This window comes from Ranitomeya variabilis, chromosome 5 (assembly GCF_051348905.1).
Source record: "Ranitomeya variabilis isolate aRanVar5 chromosome 5, aRanVar5.hap1, whole genome shotgun sequence".
NCBI lineage: Eukaryota > Metazoa > Chordata > Amphibia > Anura > Dendrobatidae > Ranitomeya > Ranitomeya variabilis.
Window position 1 is genome coordinate 225,609,228 of NC_135236.1, and position 14,516 is coordinate 225,623,743.

The window sequence follows — 14,516 nt, forward strand, 5'->3', positions numbered from 1 at the left end:
ACGGTCTTTGGCGGACCTGTGAATCTGCTGCATCTGGAATCCTCATTGAGATCTATATGCTTTACCAATAGATCTATCATGTTAGTGCGATTTGATTCGAATAAAATTTGTGTCCATCGGATAAGATCCTATTGCGCTGATCTCTCCTACAGTTTATTCCAGGTTCCCTTCTTGCTCTTGTTAGTGCTGAATTCATCACACTCTGACCAGTTCTGCTGTTTCTTTTCTATTGGAGGAGCTGATGGACAGGTCTGGTCACATGTTTCTCCACCAGCGGCCATTGTATGGACAGGAGAGCTGTGCAGTCTGTGAGGATACTGCACTAACAAGAGCAGAAGGAGGCCCTGTCATATCTACATAATAGTAAGTGCCATAAAGTCATGTTCTCAACACATCTGGTGAAATAAAGATAATGTGGCCAACCCCGTTATCTCATTCTGTTGCCAGGAATATACAGTAATACAGAAGTTATAAAAGACAAACAGTGCAAATCTTATTATTGAAACCCAACTGCAAAAATGATTTTTAGCCTCAATTGCATGCATTTAAATAAGAAAGCAAATTGTCCTCTAAGGTGGACAATGCCTTTAAGGTATTAGTTTATTCAGCGCCCTATAACCTGCATGCCCATATACAATAGACTGCTTAGGAGGGCTTATCCTACAGACAGATTCCCTTTAACCCCCTTAGTGACCAAGACAATTTTTACCATTTTCACCACTGTCACTTTATAAGGTTATAGCTCTGGAACGCTTCAACGGATTCCAATGATTCCAAGATTGTTCTTTTTCATGAATTATTGTACTTCATGTTAGTGGTAAAATTTCATCGATTTGACTTGTGTTTATTTACAAAAAAAAGCAAAGTTTGGAAAAAATTTGGAAAATTTTGCAAGCAATTTTCAGTTTTAATTTTTGTGCCATTAAATCAGTGAGTTGTGTCACATAAAATAGTTAATAAACAACATTTCCCACATGTCAACTATATATTAGCGCAATTTTGGAAACATAATTTTTTTGTTAGGACGTTATAAGGGTTAAAAGTTGACCAGCGATTTCTAATTTTTCCAACAAAATTTACAAAATCATTTTTTTAGGGACCACATCACATTTGAAGTGAGTTTGAGGGGTTAATATGCCAGAAAATAGCCAAAAGTGACACCATTCTAAAAACTGCACCCCTCAAGGTGCGCAAAACCACATTCAAGAAGTTTATTAACCCTTCAGGTGCTTCACGAGAACTAAATCAATGTGGAAGGAAATAAAATAACATTTAACTTTTTCACAAAAAAATTACTTTAGACCTAAACTTTTTATTTTCAAAAGGGTATCAGGAGAAAATGGATCAAAAAATTTGTTGTGCTATTTCTCCTGAGTATACCGATACCCCGTATATGTGGGAAAGCCACTGTTTGGGCACATGGCAAAGCTCAGAAGGGAGGGAGCACCGTTTGATATGTCTGGAATCAATGGCTGGCACAATGTCGCGTTTAGAGAGCCCCTGATGTTCCTAAACAGTGGAAACTGTTGTGAATTTGGATTCTGGGCTCCCCCGGTGGCTACTGGTGGAATTGAACTTGTGACATCATCTTCCCTGTTCACCTGTTCTGATTAGATCTGGGTGTCGCTATATAACCTGGCTTCTCTGTTAGATGCTTGCCGGTCAACAATGTTATCAGAAGCCTCTCTGTGCTTGTTCCTGCTCCCAGACATCTACTAGATAAGTTGGACATTCGTCCATGTTTTGTTTTTGTATTTTGGTTCCAGTTCACAGCTGCAGTTTCGTTACTGTGTCTGGAAAGCTCTTGTTGATCAGGAATTGCCACTCTGGTATTATGAGTTAATGTCAGAGTCCTAAAGTAATTTCTGGATGTGTTTTGTTAGGGTTTTCTACTGACCATGAAAGTATGCTTTCTGTCTTCTGCTATCTAGCAAGTGGACCTCAAATTTGCTAAAACTATTTTCCTGCTGCGTTTGTTGTTTCATCTCATTTCACCGCCAATATATGTGGGGGGCTTCTGTCTCCTTTTGGGGCATCTCTCTAGAGGTGAGTCAGGTCTTATATTTCCCTCTGCTAGCATTATTTAGTTCTCCGGCCGGCGCTGGGCATATAGGGATAAAAAGTAGGACATGCTACCTGGCTACTTCTAGATGATGCGGTAGTTTTAGTTCATGGTCAGTACAGTTACATCTTCCAAGAGCTTGTTCCTATAAAGGCTTATGCTAGTTCTCTGGCCATGGAGATCATGACAGTTTGACCGGCCACCTAAAGGGTTAAAATCCTTGGCTGAGAAAGGAGAGAAATAAGAAGTCTGCTGAGAGTTTTTTTTTTTTTTTTTTTCTTCTCTGTGCTCTTAATTGGATCACTTGCCAGTCTGTCTATGCTGCAGTCTTTCTTTTTTTTCTCTCTCCTTATAATCTTTGAATGGCTTTGTGTTCACCTGTTAATAATGGATCTTCAGAGTGTAACTGCTGGTTTGAATAATCTCACCACGAAAGTACAAAATTTGCAAGATTTTATTATTCATGCTCCGGTATCTGAGCCGAGAATTCCTTTGCCGGAATTCTTCTCAGGGAATAGATCTAGCTTTCAGAATTTTAGAAATAATTGTAAGCTATTTTTGTCCCTGAAATCTCGTTCTGCTGGAGACCCTGCACAGCAGGTTGGGATTGTGATTTCCTTGCTCCGCGGCGACCCTCAAGACTGGGCTTTTGCATTGGCACCAGGGGATCCTGCGTTGCGCAATGTGGATGCGTTTTTTCTGGCCTTAGGCTTGCTTTATGAGGAACCTCATTTGGAACTTCAGGCAGAAAAAACTTTGATGTCCCTATCGCAGGGGCAAGATGAAGCTGAAATTTACTGCCAAAAATTCCGTAAATGGTCTGTGCTTACTCAGTGGAATGAGTGTGCCTTGGCGGCTACTTTCAGAGAGGGTCTTTCTGATGCCATTAAGGATGTTATGGTGGGGTTCCCTGTGCCTGCAGGTCTGAATGAGTCCATGACAATGGCCATTCAGATCGATAGGCGTCTGCGGGAGCGCAAACCAGTGCATCATCTGGCGGTGTCCACTGAGAAGACGCCAGAAAACATGCAGTGTGATAGAATTCTGTCCAGAAGCGAGCGGCAGAATTTTAGACGGAAAAATGGGTTGTGTTTCTATTGTGGGGATTCTACTCATGTTATATCAGCATGCTCTAAGCGTACTAAAAAGCTTGATAAATCCGTTTCCATTGGCACTTTACAGTCTAAATTTATTTTGTCTGTGACCCTGATTTGCTCTTTGTCATCTATTACTACGGACGCCTATATCGACTCTGGCGCCGCTTTGAGTCTTATGGATTGGTCCTTTGCCAATCGTTGTGGGTATGATTTAGAGCCTTTGGAGACTCTTATTCCTCTGAGGGGGATTGACTCCACCCCATTGGCTAATAATAAACCACAATACTGGACACAAGTAACTATGCGTATTAATCCGGATCACCAGGAGACTATTCGTTTTCTGGTGCTGTATAATCTACATGATGATTTGGTGCTGGGATTGCCATGGCTGCAGTCTCACAACCCAGTCCTTGACTGGAGAGCTATGTCTGTGTTGAGCTGGGGATGTAAGGGGACTCATGGGGACGTACCTTTGGTGTCCATTTCATCATCTATCCCCTCTGAAATCCCTGAGTTCCTGTCTGATTATCGTGACGTCTTTGAAGAACCCAAGCTGGGTTCACTACCTCCGCACCGTGAGTGCGATTGTGCTATAGATTTGGTTCCGGGTAGTAAATACCCAAAGGGTCGTTTATTTAATCTGTCTGTGCCTGAACATACTGCTATGCGAGAATATATAAAGGAGTCCTTGGAAAAGGGACATATTCGTCCATCGTCATCTCCCTTAGGAGCCGGTTTTTTCTTTGTGTCAAAAAAAGACGGCTCTTTGAGACCATGTATTGATTATCGGCTTTTGAATAAAATCACGGTTAAATATCAATACCCATTGCCGTTGCTGACTGATTTGTTTGCTCGCATAAAGGGGGCCAAGTGGTTCTCTAAGATTGATCTCCGTGGGGCGTATAATTTGGTGCGGATCAGGCAGGGGGATGAGTGGAAAACCGCATTTAATACGCCCGAGGGCCACTTTGAGTATTTGGTGATGCCTTTTGGTCTTTCTAATGCCCCTTCAGTCTTCCAGTCCTTTATGCATGATATTTTCCGCGATTTTTTGGATAAATTTATGATAGTGTATCTGGATGATATTCTGATTTTTTCGGATGATTGGGACTCTCATGTCCGGCAAGTTAAGAGGGTTTTTCAGGTTTTGCGGTCTAATTCTCTGTGTGTCAAGGGTTCTAAGTGCGTTTTTGGGGTTCAGAGAATTTCCTTTTTGGGATATATTTTTTCTCCCTCTTCCATTGAGATGGATCCTGTCAAGGTTCAAGCTATTTGTGATTGGACGCAGCCCTCTTCTCTTAAAAGTCTTCAGAAATTTTTGGGCTTTGCCAACTTTTACCGTCGATTTATTTCTGGTTTTTCGGATGTCGTTAAGCCATTGACCGATTTGACTAGACAGGGTGCTGATGTTGCTAATTGGTCCCCTGATGCTGTGGAGGCCTTTCAGGAGCTTAAGCGCCGTTTTTCTTCTGCCCCTGTGTTGCGTCAGCCTGATGTGACTCTTCCTTTTCAGGTTGAGGTCGACGCGTCTGAGATCGGGGCTGGGGCAGTGTTGTCGCAGAAAAGTTCTGACTGCGCCGTGATGAGGCCTTGTGCCTTCTTTTCCCGTAAATTTTCGCCCGCTGAGCGGAATTATGATGTTGGGAATCGGGAGCTTTTGGCCATGAAGTGGGCGTTTGAGGAGTGGCGCCATTGGCTCGAGGGGGCCAGACATCAGGTGGTGGTATTGACTGACCACAAAAATTTGATCTATCTTGAGACCGCCAGGCGCCTGAATCCTAGACAGGCGCGCTGGTCATTATTTTTCTCTCGGTTTAATTTTGTGGTATCGTACCTACCGGGTTCTAAGAATGTTAAGGCGGATGCCCTTTCTAGGAGTTTTGAGCCTGATTCACCCGGCAACTCTGACCCCACAGGTATTCTTAAGGAGGGAGTTATCTTGTCAGCCATTTCTCCAGACCTGCGGCGGGCCTTGCAGGAGTTTCAGGCGGATAGACCGGATCGTTGTCCGCCTGATAGGTTGTTTGTTCCTGATGATTGGACCAGTAGAGTCATCTCTGAGGTACATTCTTCTGCATTGGCAGGTCATCCTGGAATTTTTGGTACCAGGGATTTGGTGGCAAGATCCTTCTGGTGGCCTTCCCTGTCACGGGATGTGCGAGGCTTTGTGCAGTCTTGTGACGTTTGTGCTCGGGCCAAGCCTTGTTGTTCTCGGGCTAGTGGATTATTGTTGCCCTTGCCTATTCCTAAGAGGCCTTGGACACACATCTCGATGGATTTTATTTCGGATCTGCCTGTTTCTCAGAAGATGTCTGTCATCTGGGTGGTGTGTGACCGTTTTTCTAAGATGGTCCATTTGGTTCCCCTGCCCAAATTGCCTTCTTCTTCCGAGTTGGTGCCCCTGTTTTTTCAAAATGTTGTTCGTTTGCATGGTATTCCTGAGAATATCGTTTCTGACAGAGGAACCCAATTCGCGTCTAGATTTTGGCGGGCATTCTGTGCTAGGATGGGCATAGATTTGTCTTTTTCGTCTGCTTTTCACCCTCAGACTAATGGCCAGACCGAGCGGACTAATCAGACCCTGGAGTCATATCTGAGGTGTTTTGTGTCTGCTGACCAGGATGATTGGGTTGCTTTTTTGCCATTGGCGGAGTTCGCCCTCAATAATCGGGCCAGCTCTGCCACTTTGGTGTCCCCGTTTTTCTGTAATTCGGGGTTCCACCCTCGATTTTCCTCCGGTCAGATGGAATCCTCGGATTGTCCTGGAGTGGATGCGGTGGTGGAGAGATTGCATCATATCTGGGGGCAGGTGATGGACAATTTAAAGTTGTCCCAGGAGAAGACTCAGCTTTTTGCCAACCGTCACCGTCGTGTTGGTCCTCGGCTTTGTGTTGGAGATTTGGTGTGGTTGTCTTCTCGTTTTGTCCCTATGAAGGTCTCATCTCCTAAGTTTAAGCCTCGGTTCATCGGTCCGTATAAAATATTGGAGATTCTTAACCCTGTTTCCTTCCGTTTGGACCTCCCTGCATCCTTTTCTATTCATAACGTTTTTCATCGGTCGTTATTGCGCAGGTATGAGGCACCGGTTGTGCCTTCCGTTGAGCCTCCTGCTCCGGTGTTGGTTGAGGGTGAGTTGGAGTACGTTGTGGAAAAAATCCTAGACTCCCGTGTTTCCAGACGGAGACTCCAATATCTGGTCAAGTGGAAGGGATACGGCCAGGAGGATAATTCTTGGGTCACTGCATCTGATGTTCATGCCTCTGATCTGGTTCGTGCCTTTCATAGGGCCCATCCTGATCGCCCTGGTGGTTCTGGTGAGGGTTCGGTGCCCCCTCCTTGAGGGGGGGGTACTGTTGTGAATTTGGATTCTGGGCTCCCCCGGTGGCTACTGGTGGAATTGAACTTGTGACATCATCTTCCCTGTTCACCTGTTCTGATTAGATCTGGGTGTCGCTATATAACCTGGCTTCTCTGTTAGATGCTTGCCGGTCAACAATGTTATCAGAAGCCTCTCTGTGCTTGTTCCTGCTCCCAGACATCTACTAGATAAGTTGGACATTCGTCCATGTTTTGTTTTTGTATTTTGGTTCCAGTTCACAGCTGCAGTTTCGTTACTGTGTCTGGAAAGCTCTTGTTGATCAGGAATTGCCACTCTGGTATTATGAGTTAATGTCAGAGTCCTAAAGTAATTTCTGGATGTGTTTTGTTAGGGTTTTCTACTGACCATGAAAGTATGCTTTCTGTCTTCTGCTATCTAGCAAGTGGACCTCAAATTTGCTAAAACTATTTTCCTGCTGCGTTTGTTGTTTCATCTCATTTCACCGCCAATATATGTGGGGGGCTTCTGTCTCCTTTTGGGGCATCTCTCTAGAGGTGAGTCAGGTCTTATATTTCCCTCTGCTAGCATTATTTAGTTCTCCGGCCGGCGCTGGGCATATAGGGATAAAAAGTAGGACATGCTACCTGGCTACTTCTAGATGATGCGGTAGTTTTAGTTCATGGTCAGTACAGTTACATCTTCCAAGAGCTTGTTCCTATAAAGGCTTATGCTAGTTCTCTGGCCATGGAGATCATGACAGGAAACCCCTCAATTCTAAATCCAACTCTAACACAGCCCTAACCCCAACACACCCCTAACCCTAATCTCAACCCTAACCATAACCACAACCCTAACCCCAACACACTCCTAACCCTAATCTCAACCCTAACCATAACCACAACCCTAACCCCAACACCACCATAACCCCAACCCTAACCCTAACCCCAATCCTTACCTTAACCCAACCCCAAACCTAACCCTAACTCTAAACCTAGCCCCAAACCGAATCCTTACCCTAACTGCAAATAAAGGAAAAAAATCACAATCTTTTAATTTTATTATTTTTTATCTAACTAAGGGGGTGACAAAGGGGGCTTTGATTTACTATTTTTTTAATTTTGATCACTGTGATAGAGTTTATCACAGTGCTTAAATTGAACCAATAGGAAAAATCTCCTATTGTTGCCAGGTACCGCTCCGTCATTTTCTTCCGTGAAGATGATGCGGAGGGCCATGGGACAGAGCAGGAGGGCCCGGGGATGGATGAGGTACCGGGGTGGTTCGGGGGACCCTATTTCTCTCTCCTCTGATATGCTAGATCATATCAGAGGAGAGAGAAATGAATGGAAAAATCGGTGAATAACGGCGATCACGTGACTGGGGATGCTAAAAACCTACCCGAATCATATTCTCCTGGGTCTCAGCTACCCCCGGTAGCCGAGACCCTGGAAATTTTCCAACGCTGGGGGGGTGCTATACATTTATTTCTCAGTGCCATTAACCCCTTAAGCCCCAAGGGTGGTTTGCACGTTAATGACCGGGCCAATTTTTACAATTCTGACCACTGTCTCTTTATGAGGTTATAACTCTGGAATGCTTCAACGGATCTTGGCGATTCTGACGCTGTTTTCTCGTGACATATTGTACTTCATGATAGTCATAACATTTATTCGATATAACTTGCGTTTATTTGTGAAAAAAATGGAAATTTGGCGAAAATTTTTAAAATTTCGCAATTTTCCAACTCTGAATTTTTATGCCCTTAAATCACAGAAATATGTCACACAAAATACTTAATAAGTAACATTTCCCACATGTCTAATTTACATCAGCACAATTTTGGAACCAAAATTTTTTTTTGTTAGGGAGTTATAAGGGTTAAAAGTTGACCAGCAATTTCTCATTTTTACAACACCATTTTTTTTAGGGACCACATCTCATTTGAAGTCATTTTGAGGGGTCTATATGATAGAAAATACCAAAGTGTGACACCATTCTAAAAACTGCACCCCTCAAGGTGCTCAAAACCACATTCAAGAAGTTTATTAACCCTTCTGGTGTTTCACAGGAATTTTTGTAATGTTTAAATAAAAATGAACATTTAACTTTTTTTCACACAAAATTTATTTCAGATCCAATTTGTTTTATTTTACCAAGGGTAACAGGAGAAAATGGACCCCAAAAGTTGTTGTACAATTTGTTCTGAGTATGCTGATACCCCATATTTGGGGGTAAACCACTGTTTGGGCGCATGGCAGAGCTCGGAAGGAATGGAGCGCCATTTTACTTTTCAATGCAAAATTGACTGGAATTGAGATGGGACACCATGTCGCGTTTGGAGAGCCCCTGATGTGCCTAAACATTAAAACCCCCCACAAGTGACACCATTTTGGAAAGTAGACCCCCTAAGGAACTTATCTAGATGTGTTTTGAGAGCTTTGAACCCCCAAGTGTTTCACTACAGTTTATAATGCAGAGCCGTGAAAATAAAAATTCTTTTTTTTTCACAAAAATGATTAGCCCCCAGTTTTGTATTTTCCCAAGGGTAACAGGAGAAATTGGGCCCCAAAAGTTGTTGTCCAATTTGTCCTGAGTACGCTGATACCCCGTATGGTGGGGGGAACCACTGTTTGAGCGCATGGCAGAGCTCGGAAGGGAAGGAGTGCCATTTGGAATGCAGACTTAGATGGATTGGTCTGCAGGTGTCACGTTGCATTTGCAGAGCCCCTGATGTACCCAAACAGTAGAAACCCCCAAGAAGTGACCCCATATTGGAAACTAGACCTCCCAAGGAACTTATCTAGATGTGTTGTGAGAACTTTGAACCCCCAAGTGTTTCACTACAGTTTACAAAGCAGAGCCGTGAAAATAAAAAATCCTTTTTTTCCCACAAAAATGATTTTTAGCCCCCCAAATTTTTATTTTCCCAAGGATAACAAGAGAACTTGGACCGCAAAAGTTGTTGTCCAATTTGTCCCGAGTAGGCTGATTCCCCATATGTTGGGGAAAACCCCTGTTTGGGCACACAGGAGAGCTCGGAAGGGAAGGAGCACTGTTTTACTTTTTCAATGCAGAATTGGCTGGAATTGAGATCGGACGCCATGTCGCGTTTGGAGAGCCCCTGATGTGCCTGAACAGTGGAAACTCCCCAATTCTACCTGAAACCCTAATCCAAACACACCCCTAACCCTAATCCCAACGGTAACCCTAACCACACCCCTAACCCTGACACACCCCTAACCCTAATCACAACCGTAAATGTAATTCAAACCCTAACCCTAACTTTAGCCCCAACCCTAACCCTAACTTTAGCCCCAACCCTAACCCTAGCTTTATCTCCAACCCTAGCCCCAACCCTAACCCTAGCCCTAACCCTAGCCCTAACCCTAGCCCTAACCCTAGCCCTAGCCCTAACCCTAGCCCTAACCCTAACCCTAATCCTAATGGAAAAATGGAAATAAATACATTTTATTAATTTTATTATTTTTCCCTAACTAAGGGGGTGATGAAGCGGGGTTTGATTTACTTTTATAGTGTTTTTTTATATCAGATTTTTATGATTGGCAGCTGTCACACACTAAAAGACGCTTTTTATAGCAAAAAAGTTTTTGCGTCTCCACATTTTGAGACCTATAATTTTTCCATATTTTGGTCCACAGAGTCATGTGGGGTCTTGTTTTTTGCGGGACGAGTTGACATTTTTATTGGTAACATTTTCGGGCACTTGACATTTTTTGATCGCTTTTATTCCGATATTTGTGAGGCAGAATGACCAAAAACCAGTTATTCATGAATTTCTTTTGGGGGAGGCGTTTATACCGTTCCACGTTTGGTAAAATTGATAAAGCAGTTTTATTCGTCGGGTCAGTACGATTACAGTGATATCTCATTTATATCATTTTTTTATGTTTTGGTGCTTTTATACGATAAAAGCTATTTGATAGAAAAAAATAATTATTTTGGCATCGCTTTATTCTGAGAACTATAACTTTTTTATTTTTTGCTTATGATGCTGTATGGTGGCTTGGTTTTTGCGGGACAAGATGACGTTTTCAGAGGTACCCTGGTTATTTATTTCCACTTTTTGTTCAGCGGTATGATAATAAAGCTGTTTTTTGGCTCATTTTTTTTTTTACTTACTGTGTTCACTGAAGGGGTTAACTAGTGGGACAGTTTTATAGGTTGGGTCGTTACGGACGCGGCGATACTAAATATGTGTACTTTTATTGCTTTTTTTTAATTTAGATAAATGTATTTATGGGAATAATATTTTTTTTTCTTTATTTAGGATTTTTTTTTTTTTTTTTTTACACATGTGGAATTTTTTTTTTTAACTTTTTTACTTTGTCCCGGGGGGGGACATCACAGATCGCTGATCTGACAGTTTGCACAGCACTCTGTCAGATCAGCGATCAGACTTACGGCGCTGCAGGCTTACCAGCGCCTGCACTGGACCCGGAGGTAATCCCTGTAGGACCCGGATGCAGCCCCGTGGCCATTTTGGATCCGGGGCCTGCAGGGATAGGAGGTAAGAGACCCTCAGAGCAACGCGATCACATCGCGTTGCTCCGGGGGTCTCAGGGAAGCCCGCAGGGATCCCCCTCCCTGCGCGATGCTTCCCTATACCGCCGGAACACTGCGATCATGTTTGATCGCAGTGTGCCGGGGGTTAATGTGCCGGGGGCGGTCCGTGACCACTCCTGGCACATAGTGCCGGATGTCAGCTGCGATAGTCAGCTGACACCCGGCCGCGATTGGCCGCGCTCCCCCCGTGAGCGTGGCCGATCGCATATGACGTACTATCCCGTTGGTGGGAATTAAGGCCCACCCCACCTCGACGGGATAGTACGTCATATGGGATTAAGGGGTTAAAATGCGGTGCTGCGGAATAAAGTCTCGTAACTGCCGCCGTTAAAAGGCATATCGGCGGTCGCTAAGGTTGAAGTGAAATTAAAAACAAGTGCAAAGTTTAGTTACTGTATAAAAGGAATCCATGCTATGTTTGAGAAATCGAGAATTTTTTACCATTTGCCTCTGTTTAAAATGGCACATTTTCAAAGTTAATGAAATCATTTGTCTAAATATTATAATTTATACACATGGCAGCATTCATTCACAATGAAGCAACCACTAACCTTTGCTGTGACGTTCCAACCGAAAGAAATGACAAGGAAAAAAGGCAGACAGGTAACGGAGTGTGAATATCTGTGGCTTGTGAACTGTATGCTGGAGGAATGGTGAGGTTCTCTGATCCGCTCTGGTGCATAGGTGAAGCATGATGCAGTTTACAGTTGTGGATGTGATAATTAGGAGTTGTTGGTTATGGACCCTTACAAGGACAGGGAAGATAAAGAACGGATGAAATAAACAATTTTCTTTTGATACCGGAGATCATTTTAGCACTAAGGACCCCAGAAATGTTATAGTTTTTGCAAAGCTGCATTCAGAGAGCCCCACATTTTTGAAGTTATAGATTTCAGGTACAGATTCTGAGATAGACATAACTTATGGATTAACTTTTATTTAATTCTAATTCTGTTTTTCTTTTTTGAGGGAAGAGAGGGAAAAATAGACCCCCCAGCAAATTCATTGTATCATTATATATTTTTTTTCAGTTGTCAGTTTACGCCTTTCACTGTGATAAAATTAACAAGTCACCTTAGTTCTTTCTGTCATTATGAATATGGAGATGCAATATAGGTGTACTTTTTTCATGTATTACTTCTTTTGCACATTAATGGGAACCTGTCATGAGGATTTTTCACCTAGAACTAATAGCATATATGTACAAGTGCTTTGTTTCTAATTAAATCTATATCCTGACTGTAAAAAACAGTCTTGTATCTAATGAGAAATCCAATATTGAAATAATATGCAAATGAGCTGCATGTGCTTCCAGTTGAGACAATGAACATGCAACTTTCCTGCCATCTCTTCCTATCCCCATCCTGCCTTCTGTGTCTGATTGATAGGTTGGGGAAAGCAGGTAATTGAACCAGGAATGACCCGTTACCCAGACACAGGTAGGAGGCAGCAGGTGAGAAATAGAGAGTAATGGTAGGAGAGCTGCAAGTGCAATGTCCCATTCAGAGTCACTTGCCTCGTAATTTGCATATGATTTCGGTACTGAAATTCTCAGAAATTGCAAAACTGATTTCTAAAATCAAGGTATTGATTTAATCAGCATGAAAGTGCCTATACATACTGTACATGCTACAGCTTAAGATGTAAAATCCTTATGACAGGCTGTCTTTAAGCCATAGTTCAGATGACTGTATTTTTAGTTAGTGTGTTACCTATGTGCACAACATAACTCATGGAGCACACTGTCCAATAAAATTCTATGGACCCTATTCATTAAAATTAACATTTTGCATGTGTCACGATATTGTATGAAATAATATAAGTTAGTTTTCTTGCTAGCATGCTGTGGGCTAAAGCCCCCCTTCTTGGGGTGGTTCTGCAACAGCTTTTATGGCTTTTAGCTGCAAATTCCTGACTTTCAGCTCCCAAATCCCTCATGCCCCTTCCAAAATAATTTTTACGATCGCTTGGGTAAGCTCAAACTCTCCTCCAGCTAGAGCTGGATTAGAAGTCTCTAGAATCCATGAGGGTCTTTGTTCTAATATAATAAGATATTGGGCCCACGGTTTTTTCTAGGAAAATGATGGGTCCAGTTTGTGAAAGTCCATCGGCGCATCTATCCATCACTGTAAGCAGGAGCTTCTAACTCCATCAGGTAAAAAGTAGGGATTTCTCTGTAATTATGCATCACAAATAGGACATATTTGATCTCATTAGAATGCCAACGTTAATACGAGATGAATGCTGGGTTTGTTATGACTATGACATGTTCGGTAGCGGAGATACAGGCATTAGACAAACTTGTGCTAAATTTACTAAGACTGAAGAGATAGGAGGGACTGTGAAAGCCAGCCCTGCTGGTGAGGTCACAGGCTGCGGTTTATAAGTTTCTGCCACTGCCAGGCCCCCAGGAGAGTGAATTTTGACCTGAGAAGCCTGACTGCCATCCTAATACATTGGGACATATGGGAACTCCACCCACTAGCCTGGTTGCCTGAAATGAACTGAGAACATGTGAGTTTTACCTTTTCTCATTTAATCCCTTTATGTTATAATTACCTTGTACATATTTGCAATTGTCTCATTGTAACATCTTTATATATCTGTTTATAAACACTGCCTTAAACCTTTTATGGAGTATAATATTTAATACTAGTTCGTTCTTCCTGTTCTAAAACGTACCTTAAGCCTTCTGAAGGGAATTACGCTACTGTTTTGGGTTAGCTTCGGACCCGTTTAATCGAAGCTGGTGGCAGCAATACCGTGCACTGTGCCTTTGGAGTCGTTGTAGCGACGGCGACATTGATAATTATTGTTCCTGCCTGAGCGGGAGTAGTTAAATCGCCTCGCTGCAGCGTACCCAATAGCCAGTACATAGCAGGCAGCCTTTCTGGCGACTAATTATCCTAGGTGCAGTACCTAATCTGACCTGAGAGTAAAGGGGGCGCCAGAGAGCTGCAGGTTTCAAGTGGAACTGTAAGCGGGATATACATAAATCCCTGCAGTTCGTGGTATATTGAAGAGCAGTGGGATAACTAAAATAAGCCCCTGCTGTAAACTAAGAGGTCAATAGCCTTGTGTGTGTTTTTCCATCACATTGTAGCAGTGGAGGGATAACTAAGATAAGCCCCCCCTGCACATGTGATAGCCGTCTGTTGGCCTAAAGTCACCCCGATCCGTGATGTAGGGGTGACGGTCACAGTTTGAATCCGTGACATATTGGTGGCAGAGGTGCGGGTTCGTGACAGCATGCAAGTCTAAATAAAATTTGATGTGCCTAATTCATTAACAGAGATAAACAAACTTGTTCTTAAAACGTTCGCCAATCTCATATTCGGCACAAATGTAGCTCATCTGGATTCGTGTTCAGATTCCCAAGCATTTTTCCTCAAAGTCTGCAAAATTCAGGCACAGTTCAATAAATGATCACATTTCCACTAATGCTTTGTTAGGA

The 14,516-nt window shown here is 42.9% G+C and overlaps 1 protein-coding gene across 1 annotated transcript in view; it reads left to right on the plus strand.

The window, feature by feature from the left end:
- Window positions 1-14,516, plus strand: part of LOC143775573 (uncharacterized) — a 109,025-nt gene that overhangs the window by 30,782 nt on the left and 63,727 nt on the right. The window lies entirely within an intron of this gene.